This window comes from Rattus norvegicus, chromosome 2 (assembly GCF_036323735.1).
Source record: "Rattus norvegicus strain BN/NHsdMcwi chromosome 2, GRCr8, whole genome shotgun sequence".
Classification (NCBI taxonomy): domain Eukaryota; kingdom Metazoa; phylum Chordata; class Mammalia; order Rodentia; family Muridae; genus Rattus; species Rattus norvegicus.
Window position 1 is genome coordinate 203806922 of NC_086020.1, and position 14626 is coordinate 203821547.

The 14626-nt window shown below is 36.1% G+C and overlaps 1 pseudogene; it reads right to left on the reverse strand.

The window, feature by feature from the left end:
* The window catches only part of Amy2a3-ps1 (amylase 2a3, pseudogene1), a 34066-nt pseudogene extending 19732 nt beyond the window's left edge, over positions 1–14334 (reverse strand).
* Between the last annotated feature and the right edge of the window lie 292 nt (positions 14335–14626).

Sequence of the window (14626 nt, forward strand, 5' to 3'; positions counted from 1 at the left end):
GAAAAATTGAAGACTGCATTTGATTGAATTCGATTAAAACAATAAGTTATATTCAGAGGTAGTAGGGGGAATTCAGTATTTATACTATACATTGTTTAAATTATGTTGAAACTTACCTTGAATATTTGTTTTTTAAAAAAATGCCAAATGAGAATATGGAAAATAATATATCCCAGTGCCAATCTAAGGATGCAGTAAAAATTCTCAGCAGCAAAATTTTTCACAAAGAATGGAAGAATGTGAAAACAAGCACCAGTTTGACTTCTATAATGCCTTCAGCCTTCATTTTGATTCTTAAATCCATGGGGAGAAATATTCTTCATATAAGAAAGTATACATGAACCGGAAAAAAAGAGAATTATTCAAATTACAGTATCAACACCTGATACCTGATACCCACCTACCAATCACCGTTGTTAAAGATAATGAATCCTGTTTCTTCTGCCAAAAGAGATTTGGTTGCTATCATTGTCCCAGCAGTTTGCAGAAGGCAAACCTGTTCCTAAAAACACAATGTCATGTAAAATGCTCGTACTCTTAAATTCAACTGATCAAAATAAAAGGCTAAACAACTTTATTATTAGACAAAATATGCAGGAGAAATTACCACCTCATTTGACGCCATCAATGTTCAGAGACCCAGTCATTGCCACAAGTGGTGTCTGGATTAATGGTCACTTCCTTTGTTGCTCCATTGTTATTAGGTGGTCCATTCAGTCATTCACATCCTTAATTATTGGAAAAAATCAGGTCATTTGAATGCTTGTAGCTGCCTGAATCCTGATACGACAGAAAACCAAAACCATTCCACTATTCCAATTGTATATCTCTGCAGTGTCAAAGTTTTTGTAAGTACCTCAGTGTTTTAATAGGCCTTCACAAAAGTCTCAACCTTAGTTCAAACAGAGGTTTTCTGAAAACATAATAACATCAGAAACAATTTGCAAACATCCTATTTTCTGCTCAGTATGACTAAAAGCTCTTCAATATGACTAAAACAAGAAAATTAAAGAGTCAGGTAAACTAGGATTAAAGAACAGACTATTACTACCTGAGAAATCTACATCTATATATGCCTCACTTATGCATAAGGGAAATAGGTAGTTTTGTACTAATTAAAGAACATATATGAAAATGCTTTGAATATAATACTTTCTTAGTTAATAACAGTTGATTTCTTACTACTCTGCCTGTCAATGTGCTAATAAAGTATTCTGGCTTTAAATGAACATCTTATGATGGCAAAATAATTACATATATTTCTGGGGAAAAAAATCTCATTCTATCCATGAATCCCCTTCAAAAAGAGAATATATTTAAATACAGAAGAGGGGAACTCTTATATTGAAAGGAAATTAAAAATATTTGTCAGATTTTATAGAAAAGTGATATTTGTATTTTATATTTGATATGTCCTATAAGTCTAGTTTCTCCCAAAGAGAAAGGAAACTTCACATAGGTTTTTAGATAACTGATTGTCTAATTGTTTAGATAAACTTCATAATTGTTTAAGGTTATGCACATAGCAATCAAATATTGCATATAACTAAACTCATGCATGGATTTAGTGAACAAATCACTATAGTGTGATTCTCATAAACTCATATCTCTTATAATTTCCTTGATTACCATTAAATATGCTGCTTTCTCATTCCACAGGGAAAATGAAATTCATAAGATGACATTAATATTACTAAGGGCAGAAAGAATATGAAATTCCCTTTAGTATTAACATTCATAATTCAGTATCAACTCTAAGAGTCAGGGCTTTAACAGCCATAACTGATTCACTCGGTATTTTATCACTTCAACTATGTTTTTCACTACCAGGTATTTCTTCAAAGTTCTCACTTTAGAACACTGTAGCGAATGAGCCCTTAATAATGAGCACACATGGTCTAACATCACATGAAATTTAAACAAAACCAATTTTTTTCTATATTAAATATGCTTCAAACAACTCCTAGACTTACTTTTCCATTCTGGAAATTTCTTGCCCATTGGTAACTTGACATTACTCTTGTGAATACATAAGGATGAGCCAACATAAATCCAACTGCCATTTTATACATTCTGAAAATTGAAAAAGAGTATTACACCAAAGTATATAATACTTTACTCTCATGAAATGCAACCCCCACAGCAGCAATGAACGTAGTCCTACCTAGCATCCCATAATGTCAGGATTGATCGTCCTCCAGCACAATGTCCTCGCTGATTGTCATGGTTGTCCACAAACACAAGGGCTCTGTTAGAAGGCACAAGATCCCAACCTTCTCCCCAGTTCCTGCATTAAAAAAATATTATTATTTTGCAATGCTTACCATAACATTACATACGGCATCCTCAATGATGTGAATAAATGGCAATTTCATAAATTTTTCATATATAGATGTGCACATATATAATTTTCTATGATAACATACATGGGAATTTTATCCACATTGAGGTCTTGCTGTATTATCTTTTGTTTAAATTTCTGTAGATTTTCTAATCATTTTTTAATATTATTGATGAGAATTAAGACATTCATATTATATAATATAGAATGAAAATAAATTTATAACTATGGTTTTTAAATTAGAAATTTTGAAATTTTCAACTAATTCTCTAGTGTCACATAAAGAAATTCAATAGTGTAGTGACATTTCTGAGATTATTTCTGAACGCAACTATTCTTGGGATTCTAATAATTTTAATAGGCAATGAGCAAACATTCTTAGAACTTAATGAGAAAAGCTCACTAAGTGATACTTTGGATTTCCCCTGCTATCAGGTGATTGATGTACCTAATAAAAAACATGATTCATTGAGGGTTAGAGAACAATAAGCCAAAAAGATAATCAACATCATGTTTAGAATATTTGAAGATATGTCTTATTGATGCCAAATGACAACAGGCATATGATAGAACAGGTGATGCAGTGGTATATATTTACTTTAAATAAGACATCTTCTCTCCATTCCACTTGCGGATAACTGTGCCAAGTTTTGCACCAAACTTGAATTCTGTCACAAGGCCATTTCCAAAGTACTCACTACCTTTAACTGCCTCACCACCATTATCAATGACCTACAAAAGACATCGGGGCAAGTGTCACTTTAAGTACATCTTTAAATCATATAATTGAAAGATAGTATTATTTAGAATTATTGAAAATATTTGTTATTGAATGTTGCTGATGGCTTTCTGCATACATACATTTTGACTTTATTCATAAACCATATGTCATAATATTGAAAGAAATCAAATTATCAACCAAATTACAAAGGAGTAATTTTTACCCTCTAGGGTGACTGTCAGAAGGGAAAATTCACTAGTTCACAATAAGGTAACACTTGCTATCTTGTTAACATTAGAAGTTATTAACTTTCTAAGGATATCAGATATAAAAAGGTGTCATCCTCAGTACACTTCAAGTGAAAGTGTGCCTTAGCAAAAGCTTCATCTGTTTTCTTTAAACATCTTCATGTCAGAGAGTATGAGACAAAACTCTAAATTGGAAGATTGGCTTTAGACCATGAGTATTATGATTTCTGTGTCTTCTAAAATGATACTTTTGAACAAAAGAGATAAATTAATGAAGTTACAACTGCCTTGAAACATGTTGTGATAAAGACTATATTGGCACTTTCTGATTAACAACACTCATATTTTTAATGGCAGAATGATAAGTCTACACATGACTGAGTTATTAAACTACATTGTTAATTACATGCTTACAGAAATCTGCTATCAATTATGTAGTTTACAAAATGATGATATTTTAAAAAAAATCCCATGGTACTTTAAACCCTGTGAAATGAACTAAAGAAAATTGAGGAAGGCTAAAAACAGGGAATCTTCCCAAGGGAAAAACACAATTGGTTGTCCAGTACCAAGTCAACCTTGAATGCATATGGGGAACAATAGCTGACCTGAATCACTTACATATGAAGCACTATGAATTATACTAGGTATATTTAGGAAATATATATATGTGTGTGGTATGTGTCTGAGTATATATACATGTATGTAATATATATATGTATATATGCACATATACATTTAATTAGAGTAAGTAAATAACAGAGGACTTGAGAGAAAATGTGGAAGGAAACATGGAAGAATTTGGAGGTAGGAACAAGTGAAAAAGGAAAGGTAATTAAAGTGTATTAACAAAAATTCTAAAAATGTTATATATTGTTCTACCTCTTGGAAAATGAAAGGTTTGCTTCCTTGGGAGAACCATTTTGTATTTAGATTATGTAGTTTGTCCAAAACTGCCTTTATGTCGCCAGGCCACATGTGTTTAGAAGCATCAAGTCTGAACCCTGCTACACCAATGTCAATGAGATGGTTCATGTAATCAGCCACCTTGGTACGAACATAATCTTTCTCAAGTGCAAGATCCAGAAGGCCAGACAGATGACAGTCTCTGACCTGTTGGGCAAAATGTGATTGATTTATAAAAAGTCATTTCTGCCTGAGAATACATTTCTTCATTCAGTTGTTCACACATTTATCAATAGTGAAGATAATGGTTTTGATTAGGACATGGAATGTATTGATTTTCTAATATGGACACAGAATCTAAAATTTCTTGTAACTATAGAGAATATCAGAGATTATAATAGGTGAGCATTTTAGTCAGTTCATTCTAATTTCTGATCCTCCTTCCTCTCTGTCTCTTTCTCTAGCTCTGACTCTGTCTTTATCTCTTTCCCTCTCTGTCTACACTTCCTTTTCCATTTCTTTTTTCTTCCCTCCTTTTTCTTTATTTTGCATTGGTCAAAAGTTGAAGCCAAGAAGTTGCTTATTTTAAGTACATTGTTAAAAAATTGAGACTGTAACTCTGTATTTGAAGATTGTTTTGGTATATGATTTGTATTTCTAATATTTTCCATTTATCATATGTATATAATTGATACAACAAAGGTTTTAATTTTTACAAAAAATATGTTCAGGAGAGCACTCCTACCTTAACATTGACATTAGTCTATCCTTACAAAATAATGTAACGGAAATATAGGACATTATTCTTTCTGTTTTGTAGAATTCTGTCTTAGTAACCTTTCCCCCCCAATGGTATCTAAGTGAAATATTCTGTGGCATTTCATAAATATGTGTGCATTTGCAGAACCATAGACAGTTCTTTATTCCCATCACTATTTCTTTCATTACCTCGTGAGCATCTTGGTAGTTATTAACTTCTCTATCACATTTATTATCATTAAAATCCCAAGCAGAGTAGGGAACTTCTGAGAATTCCCTGTTATTAGCATTATAGTAACTTCCACATGTACTGCTTGTTCCTGCACCATTGCCTGCACCACACATGTGATTAATGACAGCATCCACATAAATCCGGACCTAAAAAAGAGAAGTGCATACTTCAGTTGGACTCAAAACTCTATAGTTTCCTTACAATCTCACAGCAAACCTCCAAAACACTTCCTCTGCTGCTTTGTAGATTCGCTTTAGAAAAGTGAGTCAAGTGAGAAAGGAGACTGCTATGAAAAAAGATCAACTATAGTCATACTATGTGGAAAAGAATATAGAGTTCTTAAGCAAAGAGGAGGAGACATTAACAGAACTATAAACAAAAGTTCAATTTTGGGGGATATAAAGAGTCATAGGCAAATGGAGGGAACCGGAAAATATCATCCTGTGTGAGGTAACCCAATCACAGAAAAACACACATGGTATGCACTCATTGATAAGTGGATATTAGCCCAAATCCTCGAATTACCCAAGATGCACAGAACACATGAAACTCAGGAAGGATGACCAAAATGTGGATGCTTCACTCCTTCTTTAAAAGAGGAACAAGAATATCGTTAGAAGGGGATAGGGAGGCAAAGTTTAGAACAGAGACTGAAGGAACTGCCATTCAGAGCCTGCTCCACATGTGGCCCATACATATACAGCCACCAAACTAGATAAGATGGATGAAGCAAAGAAGTGCAGGCTGACAGGAACTCGATGTAGATCTCTCATGAGAGACACAGCCAGTATATGGCAAATACATTGGCGAATGCCAGCAGCAAACCACTGAACTAAGAACGGGACCCCTGTTGAAGAAATCAGAGAAAGGACTGAAAGAGCTTGAAGGGGCTTGAGACCCCATATGAACAACAATGCCAACCAACCAGAGCTTCCAGGGACTAAGCCACTACCAAAAGAGTATACATGGACTGACCCTGGGCTCCAACTGCATAGGTAGCAATGAATAACCTTGCATCTGATATAAGGCTCCCAACACATATACAACAGAGGACTGTCGGGACTGGTTTCAGTCAGAGAAGATGCACCTAACCTGCAGGAAACTACAGGCCCCAGGGAGTGGAAGGGACTGGTGGATTAGGGTGTAGGAGGTGGGGACATTCTGGTGGAGACCCGGTACAGGAGGAAGTACAAGATGTGGAAGAGTTAGAGGGTAAACCTGTAAGGGGATAAAATCTGGAATATTAAAAAAAGAAACCTTAAAAATATTTAAAAAAAGGAAAAAATTGTAATTTCACATGAACATTATTAGTGGTAAGTAAAACTTTGAAAAAATTAAATAGAGGATGAGTTCAACTTTGGGATGTTGCAATAAAAATGTGACAGGCTCTGAATTGAAATGCAAATCAAAACAATCCTGAGATTTCACCTCACACCAGTGAGAATGGCTAAGATCAAAACAGAGACATCCCACTTACCAAATCCTTAAGTCACAGAGCATTCTTTATTTTTTCTAAAACTCAGGTGACAGCAAATGCTGGCGAGGATGTGGAGAAAGAGGAACACTCCTCCATTGTTGGTGGGATTGCAGACTGGTACAACCATTCTGGAAATCAGTCTGGAGGTTCCACAGAAAATTGGACATTGAACTGCCTGAGGATCCAGCTATACCTCTCTTGGGCATATACCCAAAAGATGCCCCAACGTATAAAAAAGACACGTGCTCCACTATGTTCATAGCAGCCTTATTTATAATAGCCAGAGCTGGAAAGAAACCAGATGCCCTTCAACGGAGGAATGAATACAGAAAATGTGGTACATCAACACAATGGAATATTACTCAGCTATCAAAAACAACGACTTTATGAAATTCGTAGGCAAATGGTTGGAACTGGAAAATATCATCCTGAGTGAGGTAACCCAATCACAGAAAAACACACATGGTATGCACTCATTGATAAGTGGCTATTAGCCCAAATGCTTGAATTACCCTAGATCCCTAGAACAAATGAAACTCAAGATGGATGATCAAAATGTGAATGCTTCACTCCTTCTTTAAAAGGGGAACAAGAATACCCTTGGCAGGGAATAGAGAGGAAAAGATTAAAACAGACACAGAAGTAACACCCATTCAGAGCCTGCCCCACATGTGGCCCATACATATACAGCCATCCAATTAGACAAGATGGATGAAGCGAAGAAGTGCAGGCCGACAGGAGCCGGATGTAGATCGCTCCTGAGAGACACAGCCAGAATACAGCAAATACAGAGGCGAATGCCAGCAGCAAACCACTGAACTGAGAACAGGACCCCCGTTGAAGGAATCAGAGAAAGAACTGGAATTGCTTGAAGGGGCTCGAGACCCCATATGTACAACAATGCCAAGCAACCAGAGCTTCCAGGGACTAAGCCACTACCTAAAGACTATACATGAACTGACCCTGGACTCTGGACTCTGACCTCATAGGTAGCAATGAATATTCTAGTAAGATCACCAGTGGAAGGGGAAGCCCTTGGTCCTGCTAAGACTGAACCCCCAGTGAACGTGATTGTTGTGGGGAGGGCGGCAATGGGGGGAGGATGGGGAGGGGAACACCCATAAAGAAGGGGAGGGGTAGGAATTAGGGGGATGCTTGCCCGGAAATCGGGAAAGGGAATAACACTCGAAATGTAAATAAGAAATACTCAAGTTAAAAAAAAAAGAAAAAACAAAACAAAACAAAAAAAGGTAAAAAAAAAATGAAAGTGCACACACACGAATAACACATTCTTGGATTTTTGTCCAAATATTGTGAATGAAACAACAACTTCCCAAAAGAAACACACAATGTCTAGACAAATGAATCGATTGTTATTTAACCTTTCAACATGAAAAAACGTGGATAAAAATAAAGCGTCATATTAATTTTAATCCACATAGTTTATCTCATTCTCCTTTACTGAATATTTGATTTACTATTTCTCTAAACATAATGCTTTGTTCAAGTAGGTCTCTTGTTCTAATAACAGGACTTTGTCAATGAAAATATCTCACTACTTATAAAACCTATCACAACAACAACAACAAAAAAAGAAGAAATCAGAAAATGGATTGATTGGAGAAAACACTATCCAAGCAGATTAAGGATCACAGAAGTGCATAGTGTCACAGAATATAATAGTGATGATACATCAACATCTACAAATGTCAACAGATTGAAATCAGGTGTCAAAACTGGAAAGTGAAATCAGATGAGGTCATCGAGTTAGGCCAGATCGTAGGCTAATGAGGATAGGGAAGAAGAGAAAATGAAGAAGAGGAGGAAGAGAAGAAAAAGAAGAGACTCTGTAGGTAACACCCAAAATTATAATTAAAATGATGTATTTTTCATCAGTAAGTATTTGTGGTAAAATAACTGTAACATGTTTCAACTCTTAGATAAGCTTCTGCTGTGAGCAATGTCCTCATTTTTAATATAAGTAAGCACCGGGAAAAATTGTTTAATACACCCATTTCTATTCCTTTAAAATCTTGTGTGCATAAAAAAACCTATAAACTTGAGGAAGTGACTTAGTCACATAGGTTCAATTATGTGGTACCAGACAACCCCTGATGCTATCTATTTCTAAGTGAAATTACTCTTCTCTTATTGTACCAAACTCTCTTTGAATTCTACTCTTATATCTATAGTATGTAGTGAATAAAGTAAGTATCAATAATAGGAAGATAAAGGAGATAGTTGTGCAAAATAAACTCTAGGTCATGTTTAGCAGAGTTATTTATAGGCAAACACATTGCAGAGACCCAGGCTCATGAGAATTTTAAGAGGGGACCAATGACTCTAAATGGAGATGGAATTGAGGTTACTTGAGGTGTATTTTTTGAACTGTTAATTTTATTACATATATTTCTTTATTTACATTTCAAATGCTATTCCCTTTATCGGCTCCTGTCCATAAACCTCCAAACCTTCCCCTTCCCCCACATGGGTGTTCCACCCGTATTCATCCCCCTTACCGCCCCCAACACCGATATTCCCCTGCACTGGGGGGCCAACTTTAACAGGATCAAGGGATTCCCCTTCCACTGGTGCCCCAAAAAAGCTATTCTCTGCTAAATATGCAGTTGGAGCCCTGGGCCAGTCCATATAGAATGTTTTGGTAGTGGTTTAGTCCGTGGAAGCTCAGGTTGGTTGACATTGTTGTTCTTACGGGGTTGCAAGCCTCTTTAACTCCTTGAATCCTTCCTCTAATTCACCCAAAGTGTGTCAAACCACTCAGAATGACTAAAATAAAAAAGTCAGGTAACATCAGATGCTAGAGAGGATGTGGAGAAAGAGGAATGTTCCTCCATTGTTGGTAGGACTGCAAACTGGTACAACCACTCTGGAAATCAGTCTGGAGGTTCCTCAGAAATTTGGACATTGCACTACCTGAGGACCCAGCTATACCTCTCCTGGGCAGGTACCCAAAAGGTGCTCCAACATACAACAAGGACACATGATCCACTATGTTCATAGCAGCCTTATTTATAATAGCCAGAAGCTGGAAAGAACCCAGATACCTTTCAACAGAGGAATGGATTAAAAAATGTGGTACATCTACACAATGTAGTTCTCAGCTATCAAAAACAATGACGTCATGAAATTCATAGGCAAATGGATAGAACTAGAAAATATATTCCTGAGTGAGGTAACCCAATCACAGAAAAAACACACATGGTATCACTCATTTATAAGTAGATATTAGCCCAAAACCTCAAATTAATCAAGGCACAATCCACAGACCACAGGAAGCTCAAGAAGAAGGATAACCAAAATGCAGATGCTCCCACTCCTTAAAAGAGGGAACAATATAATGATGTTATGATCCAAGTTTATATTATTGGTATATGCAAATCTTTTTTTTTGCTAGAATGACCTTGTTTTTATTTTTTTATTTATTTATTTTTTTTATTAACTTGAGTATTTCTTATATACATTTCGAGTGTTATTCCCTTTCCCAGTTTCCGGGCAAACATCCCCCTCCCCCCCTCCCCTTTCTTATCGGTGTTCCCCTCCCCACCCTCCCCCCATTGTCCCCCTCCCCCCAACAGTCTAGTTCACTGGGGGTTGCAAATCTTAACAAGAAAAAAAGGATTTAACATCACAGCAAACACGCTGAGAATTAAGATATCAAGAAAGTTCTTTTAGGAACCTTAGTTCCTTTAAGATATCCCTCTTAGAAGAATTTGAAACATGACTTACTTTTAATATATGTACTAGCTCATGTTCACATGGTAGAATGACATCTCTCCAGTATGCTAATCTTTCCATAGCATCAATACTGTTGTTCATCCCTCCTCAGAAACTGAATACAGATCACAAAAAAAAAAAAAAATACAATGTCACTTGGGCATGAAAGGGATGTGCTAGAGGCACAAAGCCAGGGTGGCATAAAAAAAGAGGGAACAAAAATATTCATAGGGGGGAATATGGAGGCAAAGTTTAGAGCAGAGACTGAAGAAACAGCCATTTAGAGCCTGCCCCACATGTGGCCCATATACATACAGCCACCAAAACTAGATAAGATTGATTAAGCTAAAAAGTGCATGTTGAAAGGGACCGGATATAGATGTTTCCTGAGAGACACATGCAGAGCATGTCAAATACAGAGGTGAATGCTAGCTGCAAACCACTGAACATCAGGTGTATTCTGCCTAAGAATCTAAATTATTTTTCATGAGAATTTGATAGAAGCTAATTTACAGTGGTTAAAGTTAATGTTAATCTCTGAGAAAACTTGCATGCAGTGCAGGAGTCAGATTCTGAAATGGCTACTTGTTACCTTTCTTATCCCAGTGGACATTGTTAAAAACTAAGCAGAAGGGAAAGACATGAAAAAAAATCCCCTTTGAGGGGAAAATTGGATAAAGACAGTTACAGCTGAAGACAAGTCAATTGATGAGGAACTGACTGTATCTGTTAAAGAGAAACTGCCTGCTCTACATGGATAGTGTGAGAAATTTGGCATGAAGGAAAGACCTTAACCACCAAAGGCTCCAAACCAGTGAGAGGAATGTTTCTGTGAAAGGGAAGAGTCCCAAATCAGAGGGCAACTGAAGCAGATCCCTAGTCCAGAAAAAAAAATATTGTAATGAGGCATTTTCAAGTATCAGCATCCAGAACATGCTCTACTGTCATCTAGGCTCCATCCTTGTGTGATACCACAAGTCGAAAAGTTGATCTATGTATTTGTATTTTGCAGGTAAATAAGGGGAAAGATTGAAGATATCCTTGCAGCTTCCTCCACAACATTAAGGAATTTCTAATGCCTGGCAACTTGGAACAAATTTGGGTCCATGAAAGGATCTTGAGAGCGTCCTGAGAAGGCACTGCAAGACACTGTGTAAATGGAACACAGAGATCTCGAGTATGAAGGAGATGTACAAATCAGGGGTTATCCTCTGAAAAAGCTTCACATACAATATGTGCAGTCAGTTCAGTAGAGTGTGTGTGTGCTCCAGAAGTAGAGCTGGAGGAGTAGGGATCCCTGTGTGCTTTGCATCTCCCATGATTCCATCAGCATCCTTAAAGAGAGACATAGGTTTAGCGTTCACTCTTCTCATTTTAAACCTTATACCATCTCTTCCTGTTCCCTATATAAATAGATTCTTGGACCACTGTATATTTGAAGCATGTCATTTATTTTTTTAAATAAATTATTGACATTCAAAATTCAAAGGTAATGTTGTGCATCAGAAGAGACCTTATATTATGTAGTATATTATGATTGCTAAAACTAATGGGAAAGGGAAATTCGAACGAAGTTAATTTTGGCTCATGAACAGGCCAACAAAAAATGGTGTCATCTGATGGAAAAATTTTACCCAATGAATATTTGTTTAAAATCTCCATTGCCTCCTGGCTGTACTGTTTAAGAGTTGAAGATTATAGGTGGAGCCTCACTAAAAGAAATAAGATCTTGTGGCAGATTTTGCAGCTTCCAACCATCCCTGATTTATGATCGTAATAATTATGGATGTAATATGATCAGATCAATAACTTTCATCTCCTGCTGCCATGAACTTCTCATAGGGCTATATACTATCCACCAAAAGTATAGTGAAAATTAACCTTAAATGTGTTCCATTGCCTCTCTCCAGTTATTCTGACACAGCAGCAAGAAAGGTGCTAACATAGAGAGGAGAAACGGGAAACAGCAAAAAACGGGACAACGTGAAAATGTAGGGTATATGAGGGTTGATAGCAAAATTGGTTGTCATCATGACAAGATCTGAAAATTAGACAATAAATACCCCACAAGGTTAGTATCTATATATACTTGTAAGAGTTCTAATGATTATGCTAATTTGGAATATAACATAAATGCTAAATGTGGAAGCACCTTCCAGAAGTCACAGCCAGATAGAAGAATGTCTGAGAGATAGCTTGCATTTTTTGCCAACTAATATTTATGTCTTTTACGGAGTCCATTTGTTACAGCAAGCCCTATGACTATATTCATTATAGTTTCTGGCATCTTTTCCTACCATCAAACCCTACCTCTTTGGCCATCCTGTGTTCAGTAAAGATTATTCACTGTCCAGGAATACTTCAGTACTTCAGGGAAAAAGGGAGACCACTTAGGCATTTTCCCACCTGGATTGAACAGTTACCAGTTTTCACTTTATTCAACGTGAAGACAGCCATTCCTGCATTTTCCACATTTTACTATGGAAAATGATTTAAATACTTTTACTGTATATCAATTATATCCATGTTAGGTTTCAGATATCAAAACTAATATGAGGGTAGATAGGGGAATCAGAAAGTAAGAGTTAATAATCCTACAGAAAGGGAGGAAAGGACTTTGGAGGACAGAAAGTTATTTCAGAGGAGCTCAGAAAAAGGAAAGAGTAACAGATTTAGTGTAGACTGACATTGGCAATCATAGCTTTTGAACTTCAGAGAAAAGAACACAAAGAAAATTCCAAAAAAATTCAGGTACTTAATGTTTTGAACAGGAGTATGGCATTGTCCATAATGATTTGGGAATATCTAGTAGGAAAGTCTAAAAGGGAAACATGAAGTATTATTACAGTATTTTGAGGCATTGAACTATCACTGCTAAATGTATGGAACTACAAAAACATATTTCCACAGTGGATATGAATAAATATTTATATTCTGCATTGGGAAAGTGATTGAGGTACATGATTATGAATCCTCAGCACCCATGTAATCATTTGCATGGTTAAAATTACCCTTAATCCCAAAACTGAAGTCTAAGACTAGAGTATCCTAAAGCAATCTTATCAACAAGATGAATCAAAATGCAAGCTTTAGGTTCACTGAAAGAATCAGAGATGAACAGAATGGAAAACAATGAAAGAGGCTATGGACTCCCTCCCATCTATGTCCTGTAAATATGCACAAGTGAGCATAGACACTTACAGATACATGTGTGCATAAATATAGGAACACAATCACACACAGGCACAAACAGACACACAGACACACACACAAACACACACACAAACTCAACATATGAAGAAAAAGGCTGGCAGGATAATGTTATTTTAACTAAGTATTGGGAGTTTTAGTTACGGCGTACAAAACATGTTCTATTAATTTATAGGGACCACAGATGTCCACCCTTGACATTTAACAGGTACAGTTCAATGAATATTGACTATACCATCAAGCTTACATAGCAATGTATTGACAACTGAGAAGGTCCCAGAAAGAAGTTTAATGAAAAATGATACATTTGGGAAAATTCTTGGTATGATACAAGTAAGGGCAAAAATTAGTGAATAAATAATACAGAGAAATTATTCACTACTGAAACCTATTTCAAAAGTAAGCAGGAAGCTTGCTTTACAGAAAGTAAGGAGACTAACTGGCAGTGACTATGTATTCAAATCACATGAGAAGTGTGACTAGATAGTGGGTGAAAGAGTTCTTGTTATATAAAAGCTAGAAACAATAATCCAGACAATGAGCTTGATAATAAAAAGTACTACAGTTTATTTAGGTCTCTATTTTAAAATCTTTAAATGAAATTTTTGAATTTAAATTCTAGATTATGACATAAATATAAGATTTCTTCCTTCCCTGACCTCCTCTGTAACCCTTCCACTTACCCCTCTTTTCTCGCAAACCCATAGCATCTTTTTTCACTGATCTTTTTCATTCGCTTACATGTATGTAACTAACAACATGTATGTTCCACGAAGCAGAAGCCTGAGGATCGCCTCTAGGGTTGATTTAACTACACTTTAAAGTCACCTCTCTGAAAGTACCTTATCTATTGATAAGATGCTAGAACAAGGAAATGTAAATTGCATTTCCAAGAGTTATTATCTTGCTTAAACAGGTGACTGCAAACAAAAGCATTTTCTTAGTGCATGGTTTCACTGAATTTCTGTGTATTTCGTTGCCATGATATTATTATAAT